Genomic DNA, 23,599 nt, shown 5'->3' on the forward strand with positions numbered 1-23,599 from the left:
TGCCATTTCGTTACTCACATTGTACTTTACTCTTCCAGCTGCTTCAGCTCCTGCACCGTTTTTATTTCATTCTTTTTATATTTGAAGCCATTGTGTTTTCGCACAAGTGCAGAACGATACAAAACTAAAGGCGCAATGTGGCCAGCCAGCCAGGATTCCTTTTTTTGTTCTAGCCATTTTGTGCCGTGTAGCTGGAGCTGGTGGTGGAGCTGGAGCTGGGGCTTTCTTGCCCGTTGCGTTTTGCATAAATTAGAATGCATGGAATTTCATTGCAGAGCAGCAGGAACCGCAACAACAATTAAGTGAGATTTGTGGCGTAGCATATGAGGGCGGTGAAATTTGAATTTTTATGGCGCAAGGATTACAGATGTCGACGTCTTGGTTGGATGCCATCGCCATCAACGCCATCACTTTTCGCTTTTTCAATTTGCAATCCCAGCCACTACCACTTGGCATTTGTTCTCCTGGCTAAATCTTCGGCACCCCTGCCGTATACGTAATCTGTTTAAATACACAATAAATAATGGCGTATGGGGGAATTTGCATAAAAAGCCCGAACCGGAACAATGTGCGATACAGGACACAGGGACACAGGGCGGAAAACCCGGATGGGGATGTAGCGGCGGGGCGGGGCCTCACGTATTTTTCGGGGCAATCATGAGCATGCCATAATGCTTGTGACCACGACTATTAAATCAACACGCGGCGCCATGGCCAAAAGCATTGGCCCAAATGGCAAAACGCTGCTGCCAACAATGCTGCTGCCACACACAAACTCTTACAAACTCAAAGCCAAACAACACACGAACACACACACACACACACATACACACATCCTGTGCGAATAGCATACGTGTGCGTATGGAAAATACATATTTCACATGATTTATTATTATTCCGTGCGGTTGTTCCTCTCTCCTCGTTTTAATATTTCTTTTTTTTTTTTGTATTTTTGGTCGGCGTATTCTGCTATTATTTAAATTTTAAATAGCTGTAAAGTGCACACACACACACACACACACTGCGGCACACACTCTTAACTCCCACTAGAGTGTATTTCGGCCATTACAACGTTTGCCTTTTCAGCTGCTCTTGTTGTTGTTGCTGTTGTTGCTGTTGTGTCATTATTATTATCGTTCATTGTTTGCTGGCATGTTGTTCAGTGGCTGCCATTTTGTGGTAAATAGAGTCGTTTAAATGCATACACACACCCCGCACTCTGCCCTCTACTCCCAACCATCTGGAAGTGGAGCCAGAGCTGGAACTGTAGCTGGAGCTGGAGCTGAAGCCGGGCTAGAGCGAGATTTTATAATAACATTCATAATGCAACGTTTGCATGTCATTCGCTGAAACAGCAACTAAAGCGCAGCAGCTAAGCTGCAGCGATGGCGGCGGCACGCAAATTGTAATTTGTATGTAGCATACTTTTCAGGGCACTCGCTCGCAACCTGATGCAATAAAACCAAAATTCTTAGAGCACACGATAGCTAATGGAATCAGCCGAATGGACTCATTAAAGTCGCAAGCACTAAGAAAAGTTGAAAGAAATTTAAAAACCCATAAGACTAGAACATATTTTCGGGCTAATAACATGTCACCCGCCGTTGAGCTTGGGGTGTCTTGGGTACTTAACGGATTTTGTGACATGGTCTTAGCCATCACCCACCAGCCAACGAGCTTTGCTGGCGAGCTCTATCGATTTTCACAGCCAAAAGACAAAAGTTATTAGCGCTTTAGTGGCAGTTGAGCGACAGACAGGCAGACAGACTTTAGGAAAATTGAAAAATCCAATGCCGGAGAGCATTTCATTATCATTCCGAAGGGAGCCTGAGATGCTGCCATTAGTCGGATTTACGGGCGGGTGTCCAATTGCATATTAACTCGAGTATGTTGCAGCAGCTGCAGGCACGGCTGGTGGGGAGAAAAGGCCAAAAATCCGAGGGTCGGAGGTTCGGAGTCAAGAGCCAGGAATAAAGCCCAGCCATACCCAACGCAAATCCAAGAAAAGAAACAGCATTTTTATTTTTGCACGCTTCGCTGCAAAAAAAAAAGGATGAGGGCCAGCCAGCTAGCAGTTAGCTGGCTCCGGGCTCCAGCATAACTGCCATTGTGCCAGGGCAACGAAAATAGAATGGCGAAATAAAACAAATAGAAATTTATTGCCTGGAATTTATGACAATTCTCCTCCTTGTCTGGGATGCCCCTGTGCCTGATGCACTTGGGAGCCTGCCGCCTGCCACTGCATGTGCCTCGAAATCCAATGTTTAAACTTCAAAAAAGCAAAACACTCTAAGGATATTTTATGACAGGATCAAGTAGGGGGGGAGTGAATCTCACGAACAATAATCAAAAGTAAATATTCAGGTTTTAGCACTTTACCCAAAGAGGAGTTTTAATTTTTTTTTATATCGAAAGCTTGATACCAAAATCCCTCTCTTTCTTTCAAGCGAACGGTCGTGTTTTTTTGTGCGCACTGCGTTTTTGATAAATATTGGTAAACCGGTGTTTACATACTTTGTGAATTAATCTTGTGAATCATAACAATCTTAAAGCCTAAACCGTATCGCTTCGCGAGTGCTTTGGTATATTTGGAATCGAATTAATAATTTGTCTAAATTCTATTCCAAGCATAGCTCAGCTCTGCTTCTTCCCCGGCTTATCTATATTTTCTGCATTTCTCTTGTGCACTCTTTCAAAGCTCCCGCTTCGGCTTCTTGTTTGGCACAGTGGTTCAAGGTATTGTGTTTTTTAACTTTTTAAATATTAATTTTTGTCTTATTAAATTAAAAAAAAAAAATAATAATAATAAACAAAATGGAATTTAAACTGGTCTGTGCCATTAAGTCTTGCAACAAGACGATTTCCACATCCCAGCCTAGTATCCATTGCTGGTTATGTGAAAACGTCGTGCACGCCAAGTGTGCCGGTTTCACTGCATCAGTTTCGGATGCCATTTCCCGTAGGTCTGGGATACATTATTGTTGCGAAAATTGTCGTGCTGTGCAAGGCGAAATGAGGTCGTTCATGAGACAGACCAAAAATGGATTTAAAGAGCTGATCACTGGTTTTCGTAAAATCAATGACCAGCTCTGTGCGCTTGACACTCAATTTAGTGGCCTTCAGCTGCTAAATGAGTCCCCTAAGCGTAAGAAATCCGCTGTTTCTGATCCGCCTCAGCCAGCTCAGCCGACATTAATGCAGCCGCTCATAACTCTGGCCACCCCAAGGGCCTTAACTGAGAAAAATTCGTCAGAATTTCTCAGGGATAATGAGCAATTGTCCGATATGTCCGCCATGGCATCCCTTCAAGTGATGCCACAGGTCCTAGGGAACGAAACCCCCATTAGGGTCACCCAAAAGGGTATTCCACAGTCCGGACCACCGGCACCGACTGATGCTGCAGTTCTTGTACCTGCGACACCAAAACCCTTACAGGTGATTCCTCCATCGAAACATATATTTGTTTCTCGGCTTGCCCCTGATACTTCAGAGATTGATATCTCGGCTTATATCAAAGCCAAAACTAAAGCCGATATAAAGGTGGAGGACATACAAAAATTTAAATACAATTATACAAGGCGCACGTCTTCTTTCAAGATTCGTGTGCCCGCGCTGATGTTCAAGACGATTTGTTCTCCCAGTTTTTGGCCAGAGAATCTTTTCGTCCAAGAACATCAGCCTAGTTCCGTTAAAAAAAAAGTTAATAAACCAGTGGGAGTGAGACTTCCCAATATCGGAACCACTGACCAACCCTCCACCTCTTCTTTGGCCTCTAACCCAAAAAACTAATTTCCTCACTAACTCTTACCTATCAGAATACTAGGGGGCTACGTAGCAAACTCCCCAAGCTATATTCTGATAGTTCTTTCTTTGCATCCCATATAATAGCATTTACAGAAACTTGGTTAAATCCGGAGATCTTTAGCTCCGAAGTTTTTCCAAGTAAGTACACCACTTTTAGACGGGATCGATCTCAGCGAAGAGGAGGTGGAGTCCTCATTTCGGTAGACTCTACTTTTGCTTCTGAAGAGGTGAAATCCCAAGAGTTTGGTGACATAGAATTTATTTGCGTTAAAATCACTATGTCCGTGAAAGCTTTATACATTACATGTTCATATATACCTCCTATGTCTGAACCGCCCACATATTGGCAGCATTTGTCCGCTATTCGATACGTCTCTAATCTTATGACGGATCGTGACCAACTCGTAGCGGTGGGCGACTTTAATATCCCAGAATTAAAGTGGTCCAACGTCGATAACTCACCATCTTTGTCACTTATAACTTACCATGACTTCACCGCGGGCATGTTTGACATGTCCCTAGGTCAGATCAATCATGTCAGAAATTCGCTAGGTCGGCTCTTAGACTTATGTTTTGTATCTGATCCAGATGGTACCGCTCTCTCCAGAGCTTTTCCCCTTTCAGCCCCAGAGGATCCATATCACCCCACGCTGGAGGTCTCAATCGAAACCACTCCTGGTATCGATCAGATGTCTCCGAGCGTGGTAAATAAGATTCGCTGTTTCCGTAAAGCTGATTTTCAAAAACTTAATAGCCTTATCGATACATTTGACTGGTCTGATATTCTGGCGTGCACTGATCTTAATGTCACTTTAGAAAAATTTTATTTTACTTTAAATACATTTTTTGACTCATGTGTGCCTTGGAAACATCCGTCCGCTTCAACAAATCCTCCTTGGTATACAAGGTCCCTCACTAACCTAAAAAATAAAAAAAATAAGCTTTTACTTAAATATAAAAAAACCTGCAGTAGTGTTGATTTCTCAAGATACCTACTAGCTCGGTCGAATTTTACCGTGCATAACGCTGAATGTTATAGGAATTATATTGACCGCTGCCGGATTCAATTTACTCAGGATCCAAAGCAGTTTTATAATTTTGTAAACACTAAGCGTAAACACGTATCTTTTTCACCTCTGCTTATGTTTGAAAATTCCTCTGCGACTTCGGATCAGGCCATTGCCGATCTATTCGCAGAATTTTTTCAAACAACTTATTCTCCTCCTAAATTGACTGATCAGCCTTATGCATATAACATTCAAGCAGCAAATCTTATTTTCTGTCCGTCTTTTTCTGAGAGCAACTTATTATCTGGTCTTTTAAGGGTAAAACCCATTTATTCGCCAGGCCCCGACGGAGTACCAGGCTGTGTGCTAAAATACTGCGCCAGGGCTCTGTGCAAACCTCTTCTAAGACTTTTCAACTTATCTTTGGAAACCTCGATTTTTCCCCTTAAGTGGAAGGAATCATTTATAATTCCCCTACATAAAAAGGGGAAAAAGTCCGAGGCTGCCAACTACAGAGGCATCTCTAAGTTGTCGGCAATTCCAAAGTTATTTGAAAAATTAATTACCCCTCATTTGCAACACCTTTGCTCTTCGATCATCACTCCTTGTCAGCATGGCTTTATTAAGCGTCGCTCCACCACCACAAACTTATTGGAGTTGACATCCTTTGTCATAGACGGCTTTTGTAAGGGATATCAAACCGATGTAATTTACACAGACTTCAGCAAAGCATTTGATTCAGTTAATCACTCACTTTTGTTGAGTAAACTGAATATGCTGGGTTTTCCTAAAGACCTCTTAACGTGGATCTCCAGCTACCTAGATGGAAGGACACAAAGAGTCTTATTTAAAAACATACAGTCCCGTCTGGTCCGTGCTACATCCGGCGTCCCTCAAGGAAGTCATCTTGGCCCGTTATTATTTACGCTTTTTATAAACGACTTGCCCCCTGCTTTAACGAACTCTCTAGTTCTTATGTATGCAGATGATGTAAAGCTTTGTCTTCAGTATAAATCCATCTCTGCCCAATGCAGTCTTCAGTCTGACCTTGATAACTTTCAAAAATGGTGTTTGGCTAATGATTTAATACTTAATGGATCAAAATGCAAGCATATGTCTTTTTATCGTTCTTGCCCTCTGCAAGCTACGTATTCCATTAATGGGATTGCCTTAGAAAAATTAACCCAGGTTAATGATCTCGGCATCCTATTAGACATAAAACTTAAATTTGCCGACCATATTTCCTTAATGGTTAATAAGGCTAAAGGAGTCCTTGGTTTTATTAAAAGGTGGTCAAAAGAATTTAATGACCCCTATATAACCAAAACTTTATTCATTTCTTTGGTCCGTCCGATACTAGAGTACGGTTCATGTGTCTGGAGTCCCCAATATGGAGTACATAAGGACCGCATAGAATCCGTACAAAAGAACTTTTTAATATTTGCACTTAGAGGTCTATACTGGGATGCAAATCTTCAGCTTCCATCCTACAGTAGCAGACTTTTACTTATTAACTTACCTAGCTTAACAAATCGTAGGACAATGCTCGGTGTAGTTTTTCTGCAAAACCTTATCAACGGGGATGTAGATAGCCAGCATTTACTAACACGCTTAAATTTCAACATTCCTAATAGAAGGACTCGAAACTTTAGTCCTCTGTTCCTTAGCCGTTGTAGTTCGACATATGCACTGCATGACCCTTTTAGGGTATTATGTTCGAACTACAATGGTCTCTACTCTATTACATCTCTTTCCTGTCCCTCTAATTTAAAATATAGAATTTTAAATTTCCTTACTAACTCCTCTTAGCTTAATAATTAACAAATAACTTAATATACTCTAACAAATCGTTTCTTGAGCGCCCCTCGGTCGTCTGGGCCTCTAAGCTTTATGATGAATACAGGAATGCTAGCTGATGCTCTTATTGATGCACAAGCCATTTCCAAATTCTGAAAGACCGCGAAAAAAAAAAAAAAAAAAAAAAAAAAAAAAAAAAAAAAAAAAAAAAAAAAAAAATAAAATGTTAGGCAAGAGTTATGTGCTCATGGACGGAGGATGTCTGTTTTGCTAAAAATCTGCATATTCGAGACTGGAGACGACATCTTCTCGTTTAGGGTACGACCTGTCCGACAATTATCTTGCCATGGCTGGGGTCTTAAATGGTTTTTCATTTCGTTCTGGCGTCGGCAATGGTCTTGGTCCTGGCGCAGATTTGCTGGCACATGTTCAAGTACGATTCCTTGGCCACTGGGTGTGCCATTTCTTTTTGTCTTTCCGCTGCTGGTGGCATTGCCAAGTGCCAAAGTTCCTCCATGCGGCACTTAAAATGCATTTTGCTTCTTGGCCGCTGCCCATCTTTCGTTTTCTGTCTTCCAGCACCCATCGTCTGCGTCTAATTCGATTAAAATGTTGTAAATTATTGCACTTGCATCCAAGGCATCGGCCTCGGCATCGGGCATCGGCAACGGCACCGCGTGTGTGTGAGTGCTGGCGAGAGAGTTTTGCCCATATTATATAATGCTTTATTGAATTTGCAATTCGAAGTGCGGGAATCCCCGAGTGGTAAAATGGAAAATGTGTTTTCAATGAACGTTTTTGTGCGTTCGCCCATAAATCTCTGCCGGCGGCTTGGCCAAAAAGGACATGTATAAAAAACACACACACACATACTCATATGGCCAGCTCCTTGAGGAGGAGTGCCAGAGGATACGAAATTGAATTGCAATTCCCTGACATTGGCAACCGAAAAGTACTGCTCGAGAGAAGTATTGGGTATGGGGGGTATCGAATTGCCAAATAAATGCGTGTGGCTCGTAACTTAAAAATCAATTTTTGCCCAACACCAGCAGCAGCATCAGTAGCAGCAACATCAGCAGGGAGCATCCATAATGCATTCATTCATTTAGTCATTTAGTCATTTACGCATTCAAAGTGTGACAGGAAGAGCATCGGAGCAGGAGCACAGGACACACATGGGGAATATCAAAAATGTTTTGGGCCCGGCAATCAAATGTGGTAATTTAATTTATTGTTTATTTGAAAAGCGGAAAATGGAAGGAGGACCAAGTGGGGCCGAGTAGAGAGTAGCATCTGCCTGCGGCTAGTAACCGTAGTGGAGTAAATAAATAATACCTCTGCGTGCGCTGCAGTCATAAACAGAAGAAGTGTTCCACTCCAGTCCAGATGCCGGAATCAGGACCAAACAAATTGATATTAATGATTGTTTGTCCTTCGAGTCGAATAGCCCCTCTGGCCCTCTGCCTTACCTTCTATCCGATTCCAGATCCTTCGGGACACACAGTCAGTCCGAGAGTCCGATAGTCCGGTATCTGCAAATATAAGAGTGATGGATAAACGGAAATTAGTTAAATATTCAGTGATTGCTCTGGACGCATCAGGATCGCATTAAGCAGGCTCCTGGTGTTTTATATTTTCTGCTTTTGTTGCGGTCAGCCATCGAAAAGTCAATCAATTCAATTACAAATAAATAAATATTTTAATTAAAAATCAATCACAATGCCGCACAGGCGGCATTCGCCCTCCAGAGTGCGAAATTAAAATTCAATTAAGCGGCGGCAAGGACTTTTTAGCTGAGGTGTGCGAATATTACACGCAAACCGATTATTCACGCTTCGTTGGACAATAGTGAAGAAAAATCGTGGCGCTGCCAGGCCATAAATCATTGCATTGTTTTTAGATATTTGCACCTGACCACAGGCCTCCCAAAAATAAGGATAAGAGTGGCGCGAGGCTCGCTGCACCATAATTGTATGCGTGCACAATATTTATTATTTATCGCCTTGCAGGCAGGACGTTGTCCAGGCCTGTCCTTGCTGTAAAACGGACAGCCAGGACAGACAGCCAGGACCCTGTTCGGTTACTCGGCTGTCCTCGCCGTTGGCGATAATGGATAGAAGCAAGTTACTTTTAATTTTAATTTAAAATGCAGTTTGCCGGCTGCATGCGTGTGCGGCGCCACCCCGTTACCCCCATACTATGGACATCTGGCCACCCCCCAGCCACCCCGAGTCTGTGTTTATTCACGAAATGAGTTTTAAATTAATGCGATTTTGTTATTTATGAGCGAAGCCCGCGTGGCGTATACGCAATGTTAAATTAAAGCTGCCCATTGACTTGTGCCACCCGTCCCTCTACCAAGCCCTGCCCCTATCCCTGTACCTCTCTTATTTTCTGGCCTGTTTTCCGTCTCCTTCTGGTGCTGGCCAACACAAACAATTGAACTAATTTCCCAGCAGGCCTAGTCGGCCTAGCCGGCTGCTTTCGAATCCAATTGGTATCTAAATTGTAAACAAATCAATTGCTGGCCACAAACAGGAAATCACCAAACGCACACTGAAAGGACGAGCACGAGGACGACCACTAGCAGGAGGAGGAGCAGGAGCCGGGAATCGGAGGAGCAGAGGTGGAGCAGAGCCAGCAGAACAGGGCCCACACATTCGCAAATTGCATTGCATTTCATTTTCTGTCTGAGCTTAAACTCATTAAATATGCAATAAATATCCGAAGCTGCAAAGTGGAAATGAATACATTTGCTGCCTTGACACTGTCTCCCATCCGGAATTTCACTCCTCCCAGCCCCTGGCACCTCCACTGCCCCTGGTCTTTACATTTGAAATTCTAATTGTTCCACGAAATCCATCAATGAAACAGTGCTGTACTCCATGCTCTCGCTACTTCGATTATATGTACATCCATTGGATTCCCGCAATTGATTTAAATGTATAACGTGAGTTTCAATTCCGAGCTCTTTGTTTGCCAATTGATAATAAATTGTAGCTGTCAGTAATTTTAATACTGTGTGTCTATCAGTCAAGGGCCACGCCCCAGGCCTCTCTCTTCCCAGCCCCCCGTCAGGACGATTGATGTTGTATGATAGATACCAGGAACTGTATATGTATACCAGCAAATTGGGCTTGAAATTTGAAGAGAACTTGCAAAGGTTAAACAAATTTTGAAGTGCAACATTTTGGTGCATAGTCTGATTCCGATAGTCTGATTGATGGCCCACCAGGGTGGAGGTCGCAGGTCGCAGGTCCAGTTTCCACTTGCACCTTGGCTGGGGCATATGCAAATCGGCTGTGGCATAATTTTGAGACCAACAAGGCCAAGTTTCAGGCCGCGTCATGCCACGCACTTCCGCCGGCGAAAGGCCGAAGAGCCAAATGTGGCAAGCTTGTGACTGTGGCACGCAACTTGTGGCGTGTGGCAGTGGCAGCAGGGCGTGTTAGTATGACAGGCAAACGCCTTGAGCGGTAAAAGTTGAAACCGTTGCAGCTGCTCCCAAACCCCCCACCGAAACTCGAGCCCTGCCACTGTCTACATAAATCCGGGCAACACCACCCACTCCGCCCCCGTCGCCCTCGTGCCCTCCAGGATCTGGACATTTCCGCTTCCGCCTTGCGAGACAAAGCGTTCAGAGTCAGCGTTTAGCAAGCCATTTGATATAATCAATGATGTTGGTCGGCAACGAAAATAAACCAAGCGTGGCCGGCATGGAAATTGGACAGAGTCCTGCCCCCTGCGAAATCTCTTATTTATAATCACTCACCAGGACGGGGGAAGCAAATAGCCCAGCGGGCCAAGGAACCAAGGATAAAATGGAACACGACCATGTGATACCCAGTACACAATGATAGACAAAGTATCTTCGTGACTGACACCATCGTCAGGTATAGATTCAGTTCTTGGCCTTTTCTCTGGTTGGGCCCCAGGGCGTGGTGTCCAAATTATATGGCACTTTAATTTACGTATGCCCCGCCTGGGGGCACGTTTAATGATGCGTAAGGGAGAAAAATCCACAAGCCGAACGCCAAAGTCCAAGGCTCTGAAAGCCGAATGCCGAAAAAGTCAGAATTCAGGACTCCGCGAAGGACACGTGCTGGCGAAGGGAAATTAATGGAGCTCACACACAGAAGCAAACAGCTCGCACTAATTAAAACTGAAACGCAGCCAGATGCAAATCCCTGTTCCAAGCCCAATTCAAACAAGGAGCTTAGTGGTGTCCTGTCCGAGAAACTGTCGCCAGCAAGCGGCGCCGCAGATCCTTGTTCCTGCAGCCGTGCCAGTGCACTTGCCGCCTCTAAAACTCTCCGCTTTTATGCAATTATGATAATAACAATGAAACGTAGTAGTAGTCAACGCCTCTTTGTCTGGCCGGGCAAAGCGGTGAAAATATGGCCGAAAGTAAATGAGAATGTTGCTGGCAGGCTGAGAAACTGAGAAACTGGGAGGCGCCGCTGCTGTAAAACTTTTCGAGTGCATAATTTTCACAAAAAGAAAGCCGACAGGATGGAAGGCAGGCGCTGGAATCTGCAGTTTGCTTTGGCCAGGCCTCACACATAATGAAATAATTGCTGCGACAGGCTCGAAGTATGCGGCACCATTTGCAACTGCAACTCGCAAATGGAGAAAAGTCGGAAAGAAAGCGGAAGAAGATTGCCAACAATTTTAATATGGCCCAAAAGAAAGTTTTCTTTGCCGAGCCGAGCCGAGTCGAGACATAATTTAATAAGCAGTCTCCCCCCTCCGCTGTTGCAGTTCTTGCTCTCAATTTATGTGGCATGCGGAATATTCAATTTTCACACACAAAACTCTTGCAGCAGAGGGATAGAGGGTTGGGATGCATGTGCGGATAAATTTTTGGCCAAATCCGAAAACTTCTTTTCAAGCACATTCTTTTGCCGGAGCTTAACTTAATTGCCGGGAGCTGAAGAGCCAAAGAGCTGGGTAGCTGGGTAGCTGGGTAGCCGGAGAGACCATAAACTTGAGCTTATTGGCAGCCAGATAAACTTGGCTTGTAATTGAGCCCCGTGGCCTGGGGCGGGCAGATAAAGGAAAAAGGATAAGGCCAGGGACTAGAGACTGACAGAGGGACTAGGGGGTGCTGGCCGTTCGCAGCTAATAAATTGGCTGTGGCTACGAAAGCAGGCTGGGGCACCATCTCCAGGCCCCCTTACATATGCATTACATGTGTAATTTGTAACGAAATTAGAAGTTGGCTGCCACAAAAAGAGAAATGCACTGCGGAGGAGGAAGGACTTTCTTTTTTTTTGCTGTATTTTTGAGCCAGGAAGCAAGGAAATGAACTGAAACTGAAGATACGAGCCATATATATGGTGTGTGTGTGTGGGTGGTGCATACACTCCACATGCCCCTCCTCGCCACTCTGCGCACTTCGTGGCAAGACAGATAGCAAAGTTGAGTCTCTGGCCAGATTAACTTGTAGCCGAGCAAACAGTGCGCTTTTCCACCCAGTCGAAGAAATTGAAAAACTTTTTCCCCTTTTTCCTTCCCCGATCCCCAACCCCCAGTAACTCTGCTCTGCATTCTCATCCGTCAGTTGGCAAGGAAAATTGTTCAAAGGCTGAAGTAAAAAAAAGAAGTACACTCGCAAAGCATGCATCTACGCCCCCGGCCACGCCCCTGGCTGCAGCTAGAGAAACATGTGTTGCTCAACGCCTCCCGATCTACCAGAGTGTGGCACGTTGTACGTTTGGGTGCTGAAATTACTTGCAACTTGACTGCTATAAAATTCAAATTAACTCCTCGCCCAGCCAGGGACAGGGACAGGGTCGGGGCAGCTGCTTTCTAGCTGGGAGTGTGTGTGTCTTTCATGCCTCTTTATGTGGCAGAGTGCGGGGCTGTGCCACGAACTAAGCCTGGGTTCACTCTAATATGAAAAAAGAAAACAAATCTTAATTAAAAATTATTGTTGACATTTGGCGCAACGCGTCCTGCACTTCATTCCCATGCAGCCCTTCTTCCGGGGACTTACAATCCAGGCCACAAAAATATATTTTTACTCCAAAACATATTAAAAAATATTAGTACAGATATTAGAGTATACTATAGAGAGAGAGACTTAAGTCTTGTTATGATAAGTGACTTGTTTATTTTCCTTTTCAATTAAGAGCTCATTTGCGCCCTCAGGTGTGTTTGTGTGTGTGGGTGGAAAAGTGGCTGGGGTGGCAATGTGTGTGTGGCTGCGTAATTCAGATGAGTAAACGAGGCGGCGAAGCAATTAAAAAGCCTGCCAGCGCCCTCAACAAGTGTGCAAGCGCCACACCAACAACCACCCACACCCCCAACACCCCAAACACCCACAAAAGCCAGTGAATAAATACGCGGAAAAGCGGAAAATACCATCCAATAGGTGGGAGCATTTTGAGTAAGAGGCCTAATGTTCCCTTATGGTTTTTATGGAGTCCCAGAGGCTGTGGCAAGTGCTGGAGCCGGGCCCAGGTAAATATTTGATGGCATGCATAAGGTAAAGCGCCGCTTCCGAATTCCGTCATAATTCGCAGGCCGGCCGCAGAAACGGCTCCCTCGAGTGTCATGCCACACCCCCCCCCTAAGTCCAAAATAAATTGAATAATGTGCCCTGTTCCGGGGAGCGGTATGCGACTTCGATTTTGGCCAGAACAGAATGTCAATTAAAGTTAAGCGGGAATGCGGGCACGTAGCTTAAAGCCAAGTCGAAAGTGGAGGCCATTTTGAATTTTAAGTCAGCTCAGGACTTTCTACCTTTGCCCCACCCGTCGCCCGACCGCCCTTCCAACTGGGTTGAGGCAACTCGAAAGTTTTGTTGCAGCAAAAGTTTTGTTTAACTTTGTTACGCTTCTATTTTTTATGTGATATTAAGAACGCGTTTAACCCCCCCACCTCTTGCAACTCTCGGCACACATACTGGCTATGTATCCTTCTACCATATATATATTTATATACTACATAGATTCCGAGGAATGTAGGACACCCTGTCGCATGCAAATAAACATTCAATGTACAAGGAGGAAGCAAGTTGTCCTCCATGTTCGTGAGGCTAAGGGCCACTGTCTGCCCTTCTTGTCAATTGTTTTTATCACTGCATTTTGATTTTCTTCCTCAATGAGTTGCTCAATTGTTTTCCTTGTTGCAAGCACTGAGCAACCTGCAACTCGAGGAGAAAGTTTGCTTTTATTGCATTGTCGTGCGGTTGCAAAGTCGCCGAAAGTATGCTTTTAATTCTACCGTTGCATGCATCCAAGAGATACTTTCAGAGAAGGAGGGAGGAGCTCCAAAAACTTGAACCATTCCGTGTGGCGAGGAAAACTTGCAGCTGATTAAGCGGTAAATTATGTGTCACCCAGGATGCGTTGAGATCAATTCTCGGTTTCAGTCTGGCTTGGCAACAAAACTAATTAAAAGGCGACAACTCGGCAACTCGTGTCGATGGCTGGATAAGGTACTTCAGGTGGGCTAAGAAGGTACTTCAGAACCACCCAGACAGGGGGCAGAGGCAGAGACTAGCTATTTAAAGCCAGCCATTAGAGATCAAGACGCATCGTGCCATTAGTTCAGGTTCCAAAAGCTGGCAATTGCCTGATAAAACTTTTAGTGCAAATAGCTTCCACCTAACGGCTGCTAATTAGGAATAATTGCAACTGCAGCCAATAACTGGAAATGCAATATTTAGCCACGTTCAAATAATAAATACAACAATTTATGCCGAAAACTTTCCTGGAGCAAGTCATTTGCATAAGAACATATATATATATTTTTTACGCACGGCCCGTGGCCCGTAGAGAAATACTTTACCTTCTAAATAAAATATTTTTCCGCTTTATTGGCTTGCAAGTGCCTGACTTTGGTTGGCTTTCGCTTGGCCTGGCCTAAGCTGCAAAAACTTTTCCACAGCCCACCTCGGCCCACCTTGCCTCGCTGCCATCCTGTGGCAAAGCCTATGACTGCGAAATGTATATACTATATATAGTATACACTGCGACCTTCGTTGCAGTGTGAGAAAACGTGCACCTTGCCTCGAGTTGCGAGTGGCACGAAAGTTGGGTGGTTGCGCGGCTGGGTGGTTGGTCGGCAATGGTGCAAAAAATTGGCACAAGGCAACGGAAAGGCAAAGGCAAGGAAAAGAACCACCGAACGGTGCCATTGCAGTTTTTTTTTTTTAGTTTTCCTTAAGCCCAAATTGAAAACTTCTCGGTATGGATTTATTTACATAATGCAATCCAAGCGAATCGAGTCAAATGGAGCCCGGGTTCATCCCAGCAGGATCCCCCAAAAAAGCGTTCCGGCATCCTCTTTTCTGGCAGCTCGCGTTTGTTGATTCGCGAGCGTGCTCGTATTTTACATAACAATTGCAATTGCAGTTGCAGTTGCTGCTTTCTTATTTCATTTCTGGCTCTTGCCCGGCTCGGCCCCGCCCGGCCCGAGGGAGATTGGAACACAATTGATTTAAATGTTTGCGCACATGTTCCGAGCAGAAGAAAAAGCAACCGAAAAAATTGCCAAAAAATTTCACAAGGGAGGGTGTGGTGGTGGGGAACCAGCCCCAACGTAATATTATGCAAAATGCTAGCAGGAGGCGACGATGCGGATGTACGGATCTCCGGATGCGGATGCGAATACGGATGCAGATGCAATTGTCGCAACATGTCGCTGGTGGTAGGAGTTACTTTGTTGCCACTGCCAGTGGCAATGCCACATTGCATGGGCACGACGGCGTCAACAACATTTTTCCAACTCAATTACCCGGCCAGCCGCGACGTGTGTGGCATTTGAAAAAGTCAAGAGTCTCAAGCGGCCAAAAGTTGTCGTCGATATTGAATATCGCGACCAGAGAGCAGATGGGGCAGGAGGAGAAGGACTTTAAATATCGAGTCGTGTTATGCAGCTCAGACTCAGAGTCGGTTTAAATTCATGAAACCGAAACCTCAGTCTGGAATCCGGATTTTTGAGCTCCACTGTATTTGCTGGCTTAGCCACGTGTCCTTCACATCTCCACATTATTTGCCTGCCACAAACACAAGACACACATCCCAACAGCACCTTGCACTAATAAATAAACAGAGAGGAGGAGGAGGTGGAGGAGCACTCCACTCACCAACTCCACACCCACTGGCTAATCACTCATATAAATAAAGTCCCCCGTCAGACAAAGGCACACCTGCACAACTGCAGGTTAAGGTAGGATTGCAGGCAGCCAGGATATTCAGGCAGGATTTTCGCACAGGCATACACACTGGCACAGGCTCAGTCCCAGGCTTCGTGTAACCCAGTTAACCCTTCTCGCTGCCGTTTGGCATATGTAAATTATGACAGTGCCAAGTCAGGCACTTAACTCGAATCCTTCTCGGTGTGCGGCTGTCAGTCAGGCCAGGCAGTCGGAATATTTGTGCTCAGACCTTGCATCAACATCAACAACATCAGGCAGGAGCAGGAGCAGGAGCAAGAGCAGGAGCAGATGCATCCTTGCCTGCTGATTACAAAAGTCAACTGGGTGGCTGCTTTTATCCCACCCGGCTCCATTCGAAACTCCCTTCTGACAACCACACTTTCCGAGTGTTTGCTGGTTGCACTCGAGTGAGAAAATACTTTATTAACACAGTTTTTTTGGGGCAGACTGGTTGCAGAGAACGAAATGGGGGGTTCTACAGATGATGTATAAACATCATACTTAATACCATTTTTTTCTCGGTGCATGCCATCTAATGAGCAGCTTACTGCTGCACTTGCTTTTCAAGCACTTTCAAGTGTCCTTCCGCGTAGTTGTAAGCTCAAACTTAAACACTTTTCCACAAAGGACGAGTGAATTATAATTGAAACCGAAGGAGCCAATGATGGTATTAGGGCGCTTATGGACATGGATTCGATTCCAGAGTCGAGGACACTCGTCTCGACTGGAGTGGCGTGGAGTGTCCTTTAAGGAAATCCCTCATTTTGCTTCTTCCTATTTTCGGATCAATGTTGTCAGCTGCAGCCGTTCCTGTTCCAGCTCCTGCTCCTACTCCTACTCCTGCTCCTGTTTGTTTTTCCCCACCCCGCTTCAGATTTGGATTGTTGTCAAATTTTTTGATTGCCATTTCTGTGCATGAGGCTTGTTTGCATGTGGGCCACGCCCGGTAGCCCTTCTCCGCCGGAGAGTGCCAGAGTTCGTGTCATTTTTTCGAGGGCGCATGTTTGGCGTCGCCGGCAGTCAGTTAATAGCGAGCTGGAAAGGAATATCGCCTGACTCCGCCATATCGGGATGTCTATCTATATATCAATTCCATCTGTCTATTCAGCCATCCGTCTATCTATCTACCCGCCTGTCTGTCGCGCCCCTCGTCTCTGGCTCCGCATCCGTCTTCCTGCTTCTCATTTGTCCGGGTCATGTTGATTTCTGACATAATATTGACAGCTAAACAAATCCAATTATGCCCCAACTCCACTCCGATTCCTTTAATTTCCCACACTCGAGTTGTGGCTCCTTTTGCTGTTCTGGTGTTCAGTCGAGCGCTTTAAATGCCCGCCATTCCGGGGCATTAACTGCTGACCAGAAGGACCAGCCAGGACCGGCCCGGTAAGGACCTCGCTCCGCCACCCTTAGCCCTCCTCTTGCGGAGGTGTGCAATTGAATTATTGCACTCAATGCACAAATACCAACACTCTCGGCTGGCAGCCATAAATATGAAATTTTCAGCACAACCAAGGCATCCTGCGCCTAAAAGCAGGCAACACCATTTGGCCGGCAAACAGTCCGGCATCCGCCCGACCAGTCCCCATCTCCCGACCAGGACCCGGGCCAGTTCTACCTCTCGCTCTTCAGACAGCAACCATTTTACGGTTTATTTTTGGGCATTGAATGCAAATATTGGCATAAATTTCGGGCATTTGCGGTCACAGCAGCAGCATCAGGAGCAGCCACGGCCAGAAGCGGAAGAAAGAGCCAGGATGTGGGCGGACAGAAAGGGAGCACAGCCTGGATATGTGGCTGTGCATTGTTTGTCTGACTGACTGAGTGACTGACTGACGGAATTCTCTCGGATTTTCGGTTATGGATTTGACTTTGTGTGTGCCATCCATGCATCCAGACCAGCCGTACACTCCAGAGTTGGTTCAGTTGAAATCAATTGGCTTTTGCAACAAATCCCTCACTCTCCTTCCTCCTCTACCATCCTCTACCTTGTGGTTGCTTCTGTGCTGTGGCAACAAATTTAATAACATCCACATGGCCAGCCGGCCGATGGGAAAAGCACACTGCACAGCAAGAAATAAAGATACATTTCCAAATGAATTGTAATCAAACTTTAAGAGAGATTTAGTTAAAAACAAGTAAACGAGATTATTTTCCTAATATCCATCTAATTTAACACAGTTGACATGACAGGCAGGCAAAGTCCTTTCGTCCTGTGCAGTGCGGGGGCGGCTACCGAGTAGACTTCTGCTTGTCATTGGCATATGTTTGAGTGTGGCTGGGCTAGCAAACTTTAGCTACTTGGCCAAGATGATGCCGAAGATGAGCGGTTGGGAACCAGATCGGGGTATGGGGCCTGCCGGGCTCTGGGCTCTCGGCTCCATCTCCTCCGCCTTATCCACACATGCGTGTGATTTATGTGCTTGTTTTTGGCTGCCTGCTGCCGGACATTTATCAAAAGGAGCGAGAGGACAAAACAAGCAAACAAAGGAGGCTCTGAGCAGCACAGGACAGGACACACAAAAGTGTCCTGGGAAGAGGACACTGGATGGGTGTGGGGGCGGGCATCAAACAAGCAGATTTTTCAGTTAAATTTACTTAGGCCTCCGCGCACTCGAAGGAGAAGAAGGATTTATTTAGTTCGTGTTTAAAGTCCTTGCAGGGGATGGGGAGGTCCTTTTCAAATTCGATTCGATTTCGATCTGTGCTCGGTTCAAAGTTCAATTAAGCGTACATTTGTGGGCTGATTTCGATGTTCTCGTTAAGCCCCACTCTCGCCTTGGATATAAATTTGCTTTGCTCGCACATGCCACACCCAAGGACCCACACTTTTTGGATCCCAACCAAAACCCGATTCAACACCCGTAAGTTTGTCTATCTGCGGGTCGACCAAATCAATAAATTAAGCGCCCTCGATACTTCGTATAGCCCCCAGATTTCAGGATGCGGAGTCGGGATACGGATACGGATACGGTGGCCTTTAAAGTTGCGTTTGCCAAAAAGTTTTCGCCTATTTTTCGGGGGGAACCGTAAATTGTTGACGGAAATTGGCAAAAACATCAGAAAACTTTTGGTGCCTAAAACTATGCTAATTTCCGACGTGGCCATTGTCTAGTGATTGTTGTCTGCCCAGGAGTCCTGGGGTTCGGTGGTCCCAGGCATTGGGAATTATAATTTTTGTTGAGAAACCAGAAGCGTACAACTTGCCCCAAACATATCCGTTGACGAAAGCGGGTTTAAATAAAAAGTTTTCACGTCCGGAAATCCAAAGGGGAAGTGGCTTCAAAGCAAGGGGGGTATATTGTTTTCGGGATTTATTCACGTCTTCGGGACTACCTTTTAATTGTACTCCGATTTCATTGGCTTCATTTTTGATTAGTCGAACTTCTGCCTCTCGCCATTAATAAATCTCTATTAGGCCCTGGAACCCCTTTGGTTTTGTGTGTTTATTATGCCAGAACTTAATTCCCTCGGTTGTGATGCTGCTGCTGCTGTGGTAACTCGACTACTTACAACCCTTTGAGTCACTGGAGTGTGGCATAAATTGTTACTTGTTTCGCGGACCCTGGCCTTGAACACATTTTAATTAGCTATCACGTCCGCGTGCCATGCCAACAGCTTAACCAGCCACCTGGATGCCTCGTTGGCAAGGCCCGTTCTCTTGGTTTATTTTTTCCATTCTGGAATCTCAGTCCTGCCTGCTGCCATCGTCCTTCTCCGATTCTCGGTAAACAGTCGAAAAGAGTGCTACAGATTTGTTTCGTTACGTTCGCTTCCTGCCTTCATTTATAGAAAAGCTACTTAGACACGACTTTCAGCCAGGTCCTGGTCCTGGCCAAAAGGAAGCAGGGGGCGGCTGGCAGGGGGAGACAGGACAACAATGAAAGGCAGGATGAAAGCAGGCAGTCCGACTGATGTTTAGTTGCAAAACAATTAAGCTGAAAGCAAAGCGGTGTATTGAAGTATAGCTGTGAAAGGAAGCGATTCGACAAAAAAAAATATATATAGCAGTATAGAGCAGTAAGGACGAAAGCCGGGCCGGGCATTGACAAATGCCGAAAGAGACAGAACGCAGAGGGCAGAGGAAGGATACACACTCACTCTGATAAATGGAGATGGAGATTTTCCAACATTAGCATTAATAGAGCAGCATTAATTCTGCGGCCTGGGCGGCAAACTTAAAGAGCAGTTTCTCTACCGTCTCCTTCGCCATCGCCATCGTGGCAATTATCCGGAACAGGAACCTCTATTAATTTTGCAGACCATGCTGTGGCACAACTTGGCTATGGCTTTTCCTTTAAAATGCATGCGAGGAGTATAAACCCATTAAGGAGACATATACACAGGATGGCTTCCTGTTTCATGAGGAGCACTTGACAGGCACCTGACTTTCGAGCAGAACAAATGTTTGCATATGTCGGGCGGCCTATACTCCGGGCTCCACCTTGCATAAATAATTAATTTAAAGCATCCTTTTAGGCGCCTTCCCTTAAAATTGTAGACAAAACTGCTTAAATATGCATAATTACCTGAAGCGTCCAACAAGATCCCGGAGTCAAGTTGCCAAAGGATTCCAGCAGGACGAGAAGTCATCCATTCCGGAAGACCTAACTAGGGCAGGGGCTGTAGCTGGAGCTGTAGCTAGAGCTGTAGAGCTGGTGTTTTCCTGTAAAGTTGAGGGGAAATGGTACGAAAATTAGTTGTAGGCCGATGTCGTGGCATATTCATGAGTTTGAGTTTACACAATTGTTGAATACTTTCGGGCCCTTTGCAAATGCTAAATTAATTGCCCCACCAACTGACTCGAGTCGAGTCGAGTGGTGTGTAGTGAAGTGGAGTGGCCCAATAAAAATCAGTTTAATGTGCTGCTAATTCTCTTTAAGTCAGTCTCTCAGGTCCCAGCGATAGCACGCAACGTGGTCATGAACGAGCAGGGCACCCCCATGTCCCCCACTCATCGCCAAACTCGCATTCACAGTCACATTCCCATAAATATAATTACAATAATAAAGGAAATATTTACAAGAATTGTAAATACCTCGAGTCGAGTCGACAACTCGGCACGCACGTCCTCAAATTAATAAACTCCAATTGGAGCAATTCCAGAGCCCCCATCCGCCTCAGTCTCAGCCTCAGGGCTGTCCTGATTGCCGGGGCTTCCTGACGAGCGTGTGAGCCCGTAAAGACTTCCTGCCTCCGGGCCAGGACTTGGAATGCGTGTGTGGGGTACCCGGAAACTAGGATGGGATGGGAGGATAGGCATAAGATAGGCAGGATGGGTAAGAAGATGGGTAGGCAGCGTGTCGAACTGTGACACTTGCCGCCATTTCGACTGTTACTTTTATTGGCGGCCATTTCCAAAATCTCTTTGGCCTTAATTGCACTTTCTTATCCTGTCAGAGGACAAGCTCTGGAGGAAAAATTAGAATTTAATAAAAGAATCCTTGGGAAGTCATTTAAAATTATTGAAATACTTGCATACCAGTGTCCTATTCCAGAAGAACAAAGACCGAGCGTCCTTACCAAATTGTAATATCGTGATTAAACTGGCCACACGCCACAATGTCATCAAATAAAATGTAGTTAAGAGGTTAAGACCTCTTGACAGCAGTGGCCCTGGGGGCGTGGAATTTCACTTCACTGGCTGGACAATGGCTGGACTAAGATCCAGCACGGAATTTATGATTAAACCAGAGCCAAGCCGAAAATGTGCGAGTTGGCCAGAAGGTAAGCCTCTAACTGGGGATGGCTTGGTGACTGGTTCGCCACTGGCTGTATGCTAAAGAGATCAGTGCCTACAATGGACGACGACGTTTACCGCAGGCCAAAGTGGCACACTTAAGTGAATTACAAAGGCAGCCCGAAGGCTGGCAGGAGGTGCTCTGGGGAGGTCTACGAGGTGGAGCAGACCAGTCAACGCGTTGACAGCCACAACAAGCGGCTTAATCGCATTAGTGCGCCAGGCACTGCGAGAGGGGTGGGGTGGGGGCTGGGAAAATTGAGGTGCCACCGGAGTGGTGCGAACTGTGAAAACTGATTGTGCGGTGCCTCCAGCTGCGGGAATGCCCCAGCACCATTGTGAGCTCTACTATTTATACAAAAGGGAAAAGCCAGCTGGAAACAGGCAGCTAGAGTTGCCAGGACAAGGGGACGGGCACGGGGTAGTGGGTGAAGAACAGAAAGCAGGATCACGAGCAGGACCAGAACCCAGTACCCAGGCAATCGTCGGGACACAAAAGTTCACGGGTAGGCGGGTAGGAAATACAAAAAAAAATTCGTATTTATATTACACAAAAATGTTTTTTTCCCAGGAGCCAGAAGTGGGGACTTGGGCACGAGGCCTCACACCAAAAATAGCAATTAATCTACGACACAAGACAGGGAGGAGAGACGAGGGACGAGGACTGAAAGCCAGAAACAGGACTAAGGCAGAGGCCAGAAGGGCAAAGGCAAAAAGTGCTTATTCCTGCTTCCTGGCAGCAAATCCAATAACTTATCTTGATTTTATGGTTATTTCAACAAAGGCCGGAAGTTGTAGGTGCAGCAAGGACGAAGGACCCAGGACGCAGGATAAGGGCAAGGGGCGAGGGCGCGGGCGAGGCCGACAACGAGGACGAACAATTGGCGAAAAGTTTTGTGGCGTCCAGTTTTGCATTTTGCACTTGACATGTCATTGTGTGTGTCGAGGGGCTTGGGGCTAAGGGGCAGGCGCTCTCTCTGGCAAAAGGATCTGGCTAGGACTCGGCGACTTTGTCTGTCGGTCTGGCGGTGGTCGGTGTCTGCCGTCTTGCAACTGCAATTGACATATGGCTTCTTTTCGTTTCGGTTTCTGGGTCTCGGCGAGTTGTAAATTTTAAATGAAATATTTTATTAGAAGCATGCTACACATGTCCTGCACTTGTCCGATTTCCCACAGAGCCAGGTGATGGGCGATTATTGACTTTGTCACTTGGCCCCGCCCCCCTCCACCTCATCTACCTTAGGCCACCCCCTAAGCTGACATCAACAAGATTAATTGAGTTGCCTGTGTGTGTGTGTGCGTGTCCTGCGTGCCTTTGACATTTATGAGCCGCATAAATCTTTGGGGGAACTGGCAGTCTTACATTTAAATGCAACATAATTCGCCTGCCACTTGCCACTTGCCACATGCCACGCCGCCACTAATTGATTGGACAATCCGGGCGACCACTTAAAGCGGCAGACCCTTTTCAGATTAGTCGGGGATTAGTCTTAAAGAGTCAACAAGTCCCCGAGAGCTGTTTCAATTATTATTTAAATTCCCCACCCACTCCCGTCCACCACCCAGTTAATAATCAAATTATTTTTTATGCAGCCTCCGCCAAGTACAGCGTCAATTACAAGTTGAGATTGAAAAGCGGGCGAAGGAATTTTCGGGGGTTTTCGGCCGAAAAGAAAGAAAAAAGAGGGAAAGTGGAAATTGGGGAAAGCGGGGGTGGAAAAGCAGCTGCCAGTAGCAGAAAAGCCCGCCTGAGGAGTAGATAGCTGGGCCGCCCCATAAAGCTTTTTGTTATGGAGCAACTTTCCGGCGGAGAGATAAGCGGAAACTTTTTTCCACCCATTACATATTCATTAAATTGGAACTCAAAGAGGAACCGTAGAGAGAGAGGCGTTGAGCTGAGCCAAGGGCTAAGCCATTTCATCTAATTGGTAATGGGACAAGCGTCACTCCCGGCTACGGCACCGGCACCTCCGTCGGGCGAAACCTTCTCCAGCAGCTTTTGTATTTGCGTGCCAAATAATTGAAACAAGCTCAAAACTCGTTTAGATGGCAAAAAAAAAAAGAAAAAAAAAAACCGAGGCG

At 45.8% G+C, this 23,599-nt stretch overlaps 1 long non-coding RNA gene across 3 annotated transcripts in view; it reads right to left on the reverse strand.

Annotated features, from left to right (window-relative positions):
* Window positions 1–6,829: 6,829 nt before the first annotated feature.
* LOC138926182 (uncharacterized) overlaps window positions 6,830–23,599 on the reverse strand; it is a 36,482-nt gene continuing 19,712 nt past the window's right edge. The window contains exons 3-5 of one of the 3 annotated variants that reach the window (XR_011442560.1): window positions 20,307–20,443; window positions 19,879–20,249; window positions 6,830–8,140 (exon numbers count right to left, since the gene is read on the reverse strand). This is a non-coding gene — a long non-coding RNA (uncharacterized lncRNA). The remainder of the gene's footprint in view (window positions 8,141–19,878; window positions 20,250–20,306; window positions 20,444–23,599) is intronic. The other 2 variants (XR_011442559.1, XR_011442558.1) reach the window with 2 other exon arrangements.

This window comes from Drosophila bipectinata, chromosome 2R (genome assembly GCF_030179905.1).
Source record: "Drosophila bipectinata strain 14024-0381.07 chromosome 2R, DbipHiC1v2, whole genome shotgun sequence".
In the NCBI taxonomy this organism is placed as follows: domain Eukaryota; kingdom Metazoa; phylum Arthropoda; class Insecta; order Diptera; family Drosophilidae; genus Drosophila; species Drosophila bipectinata.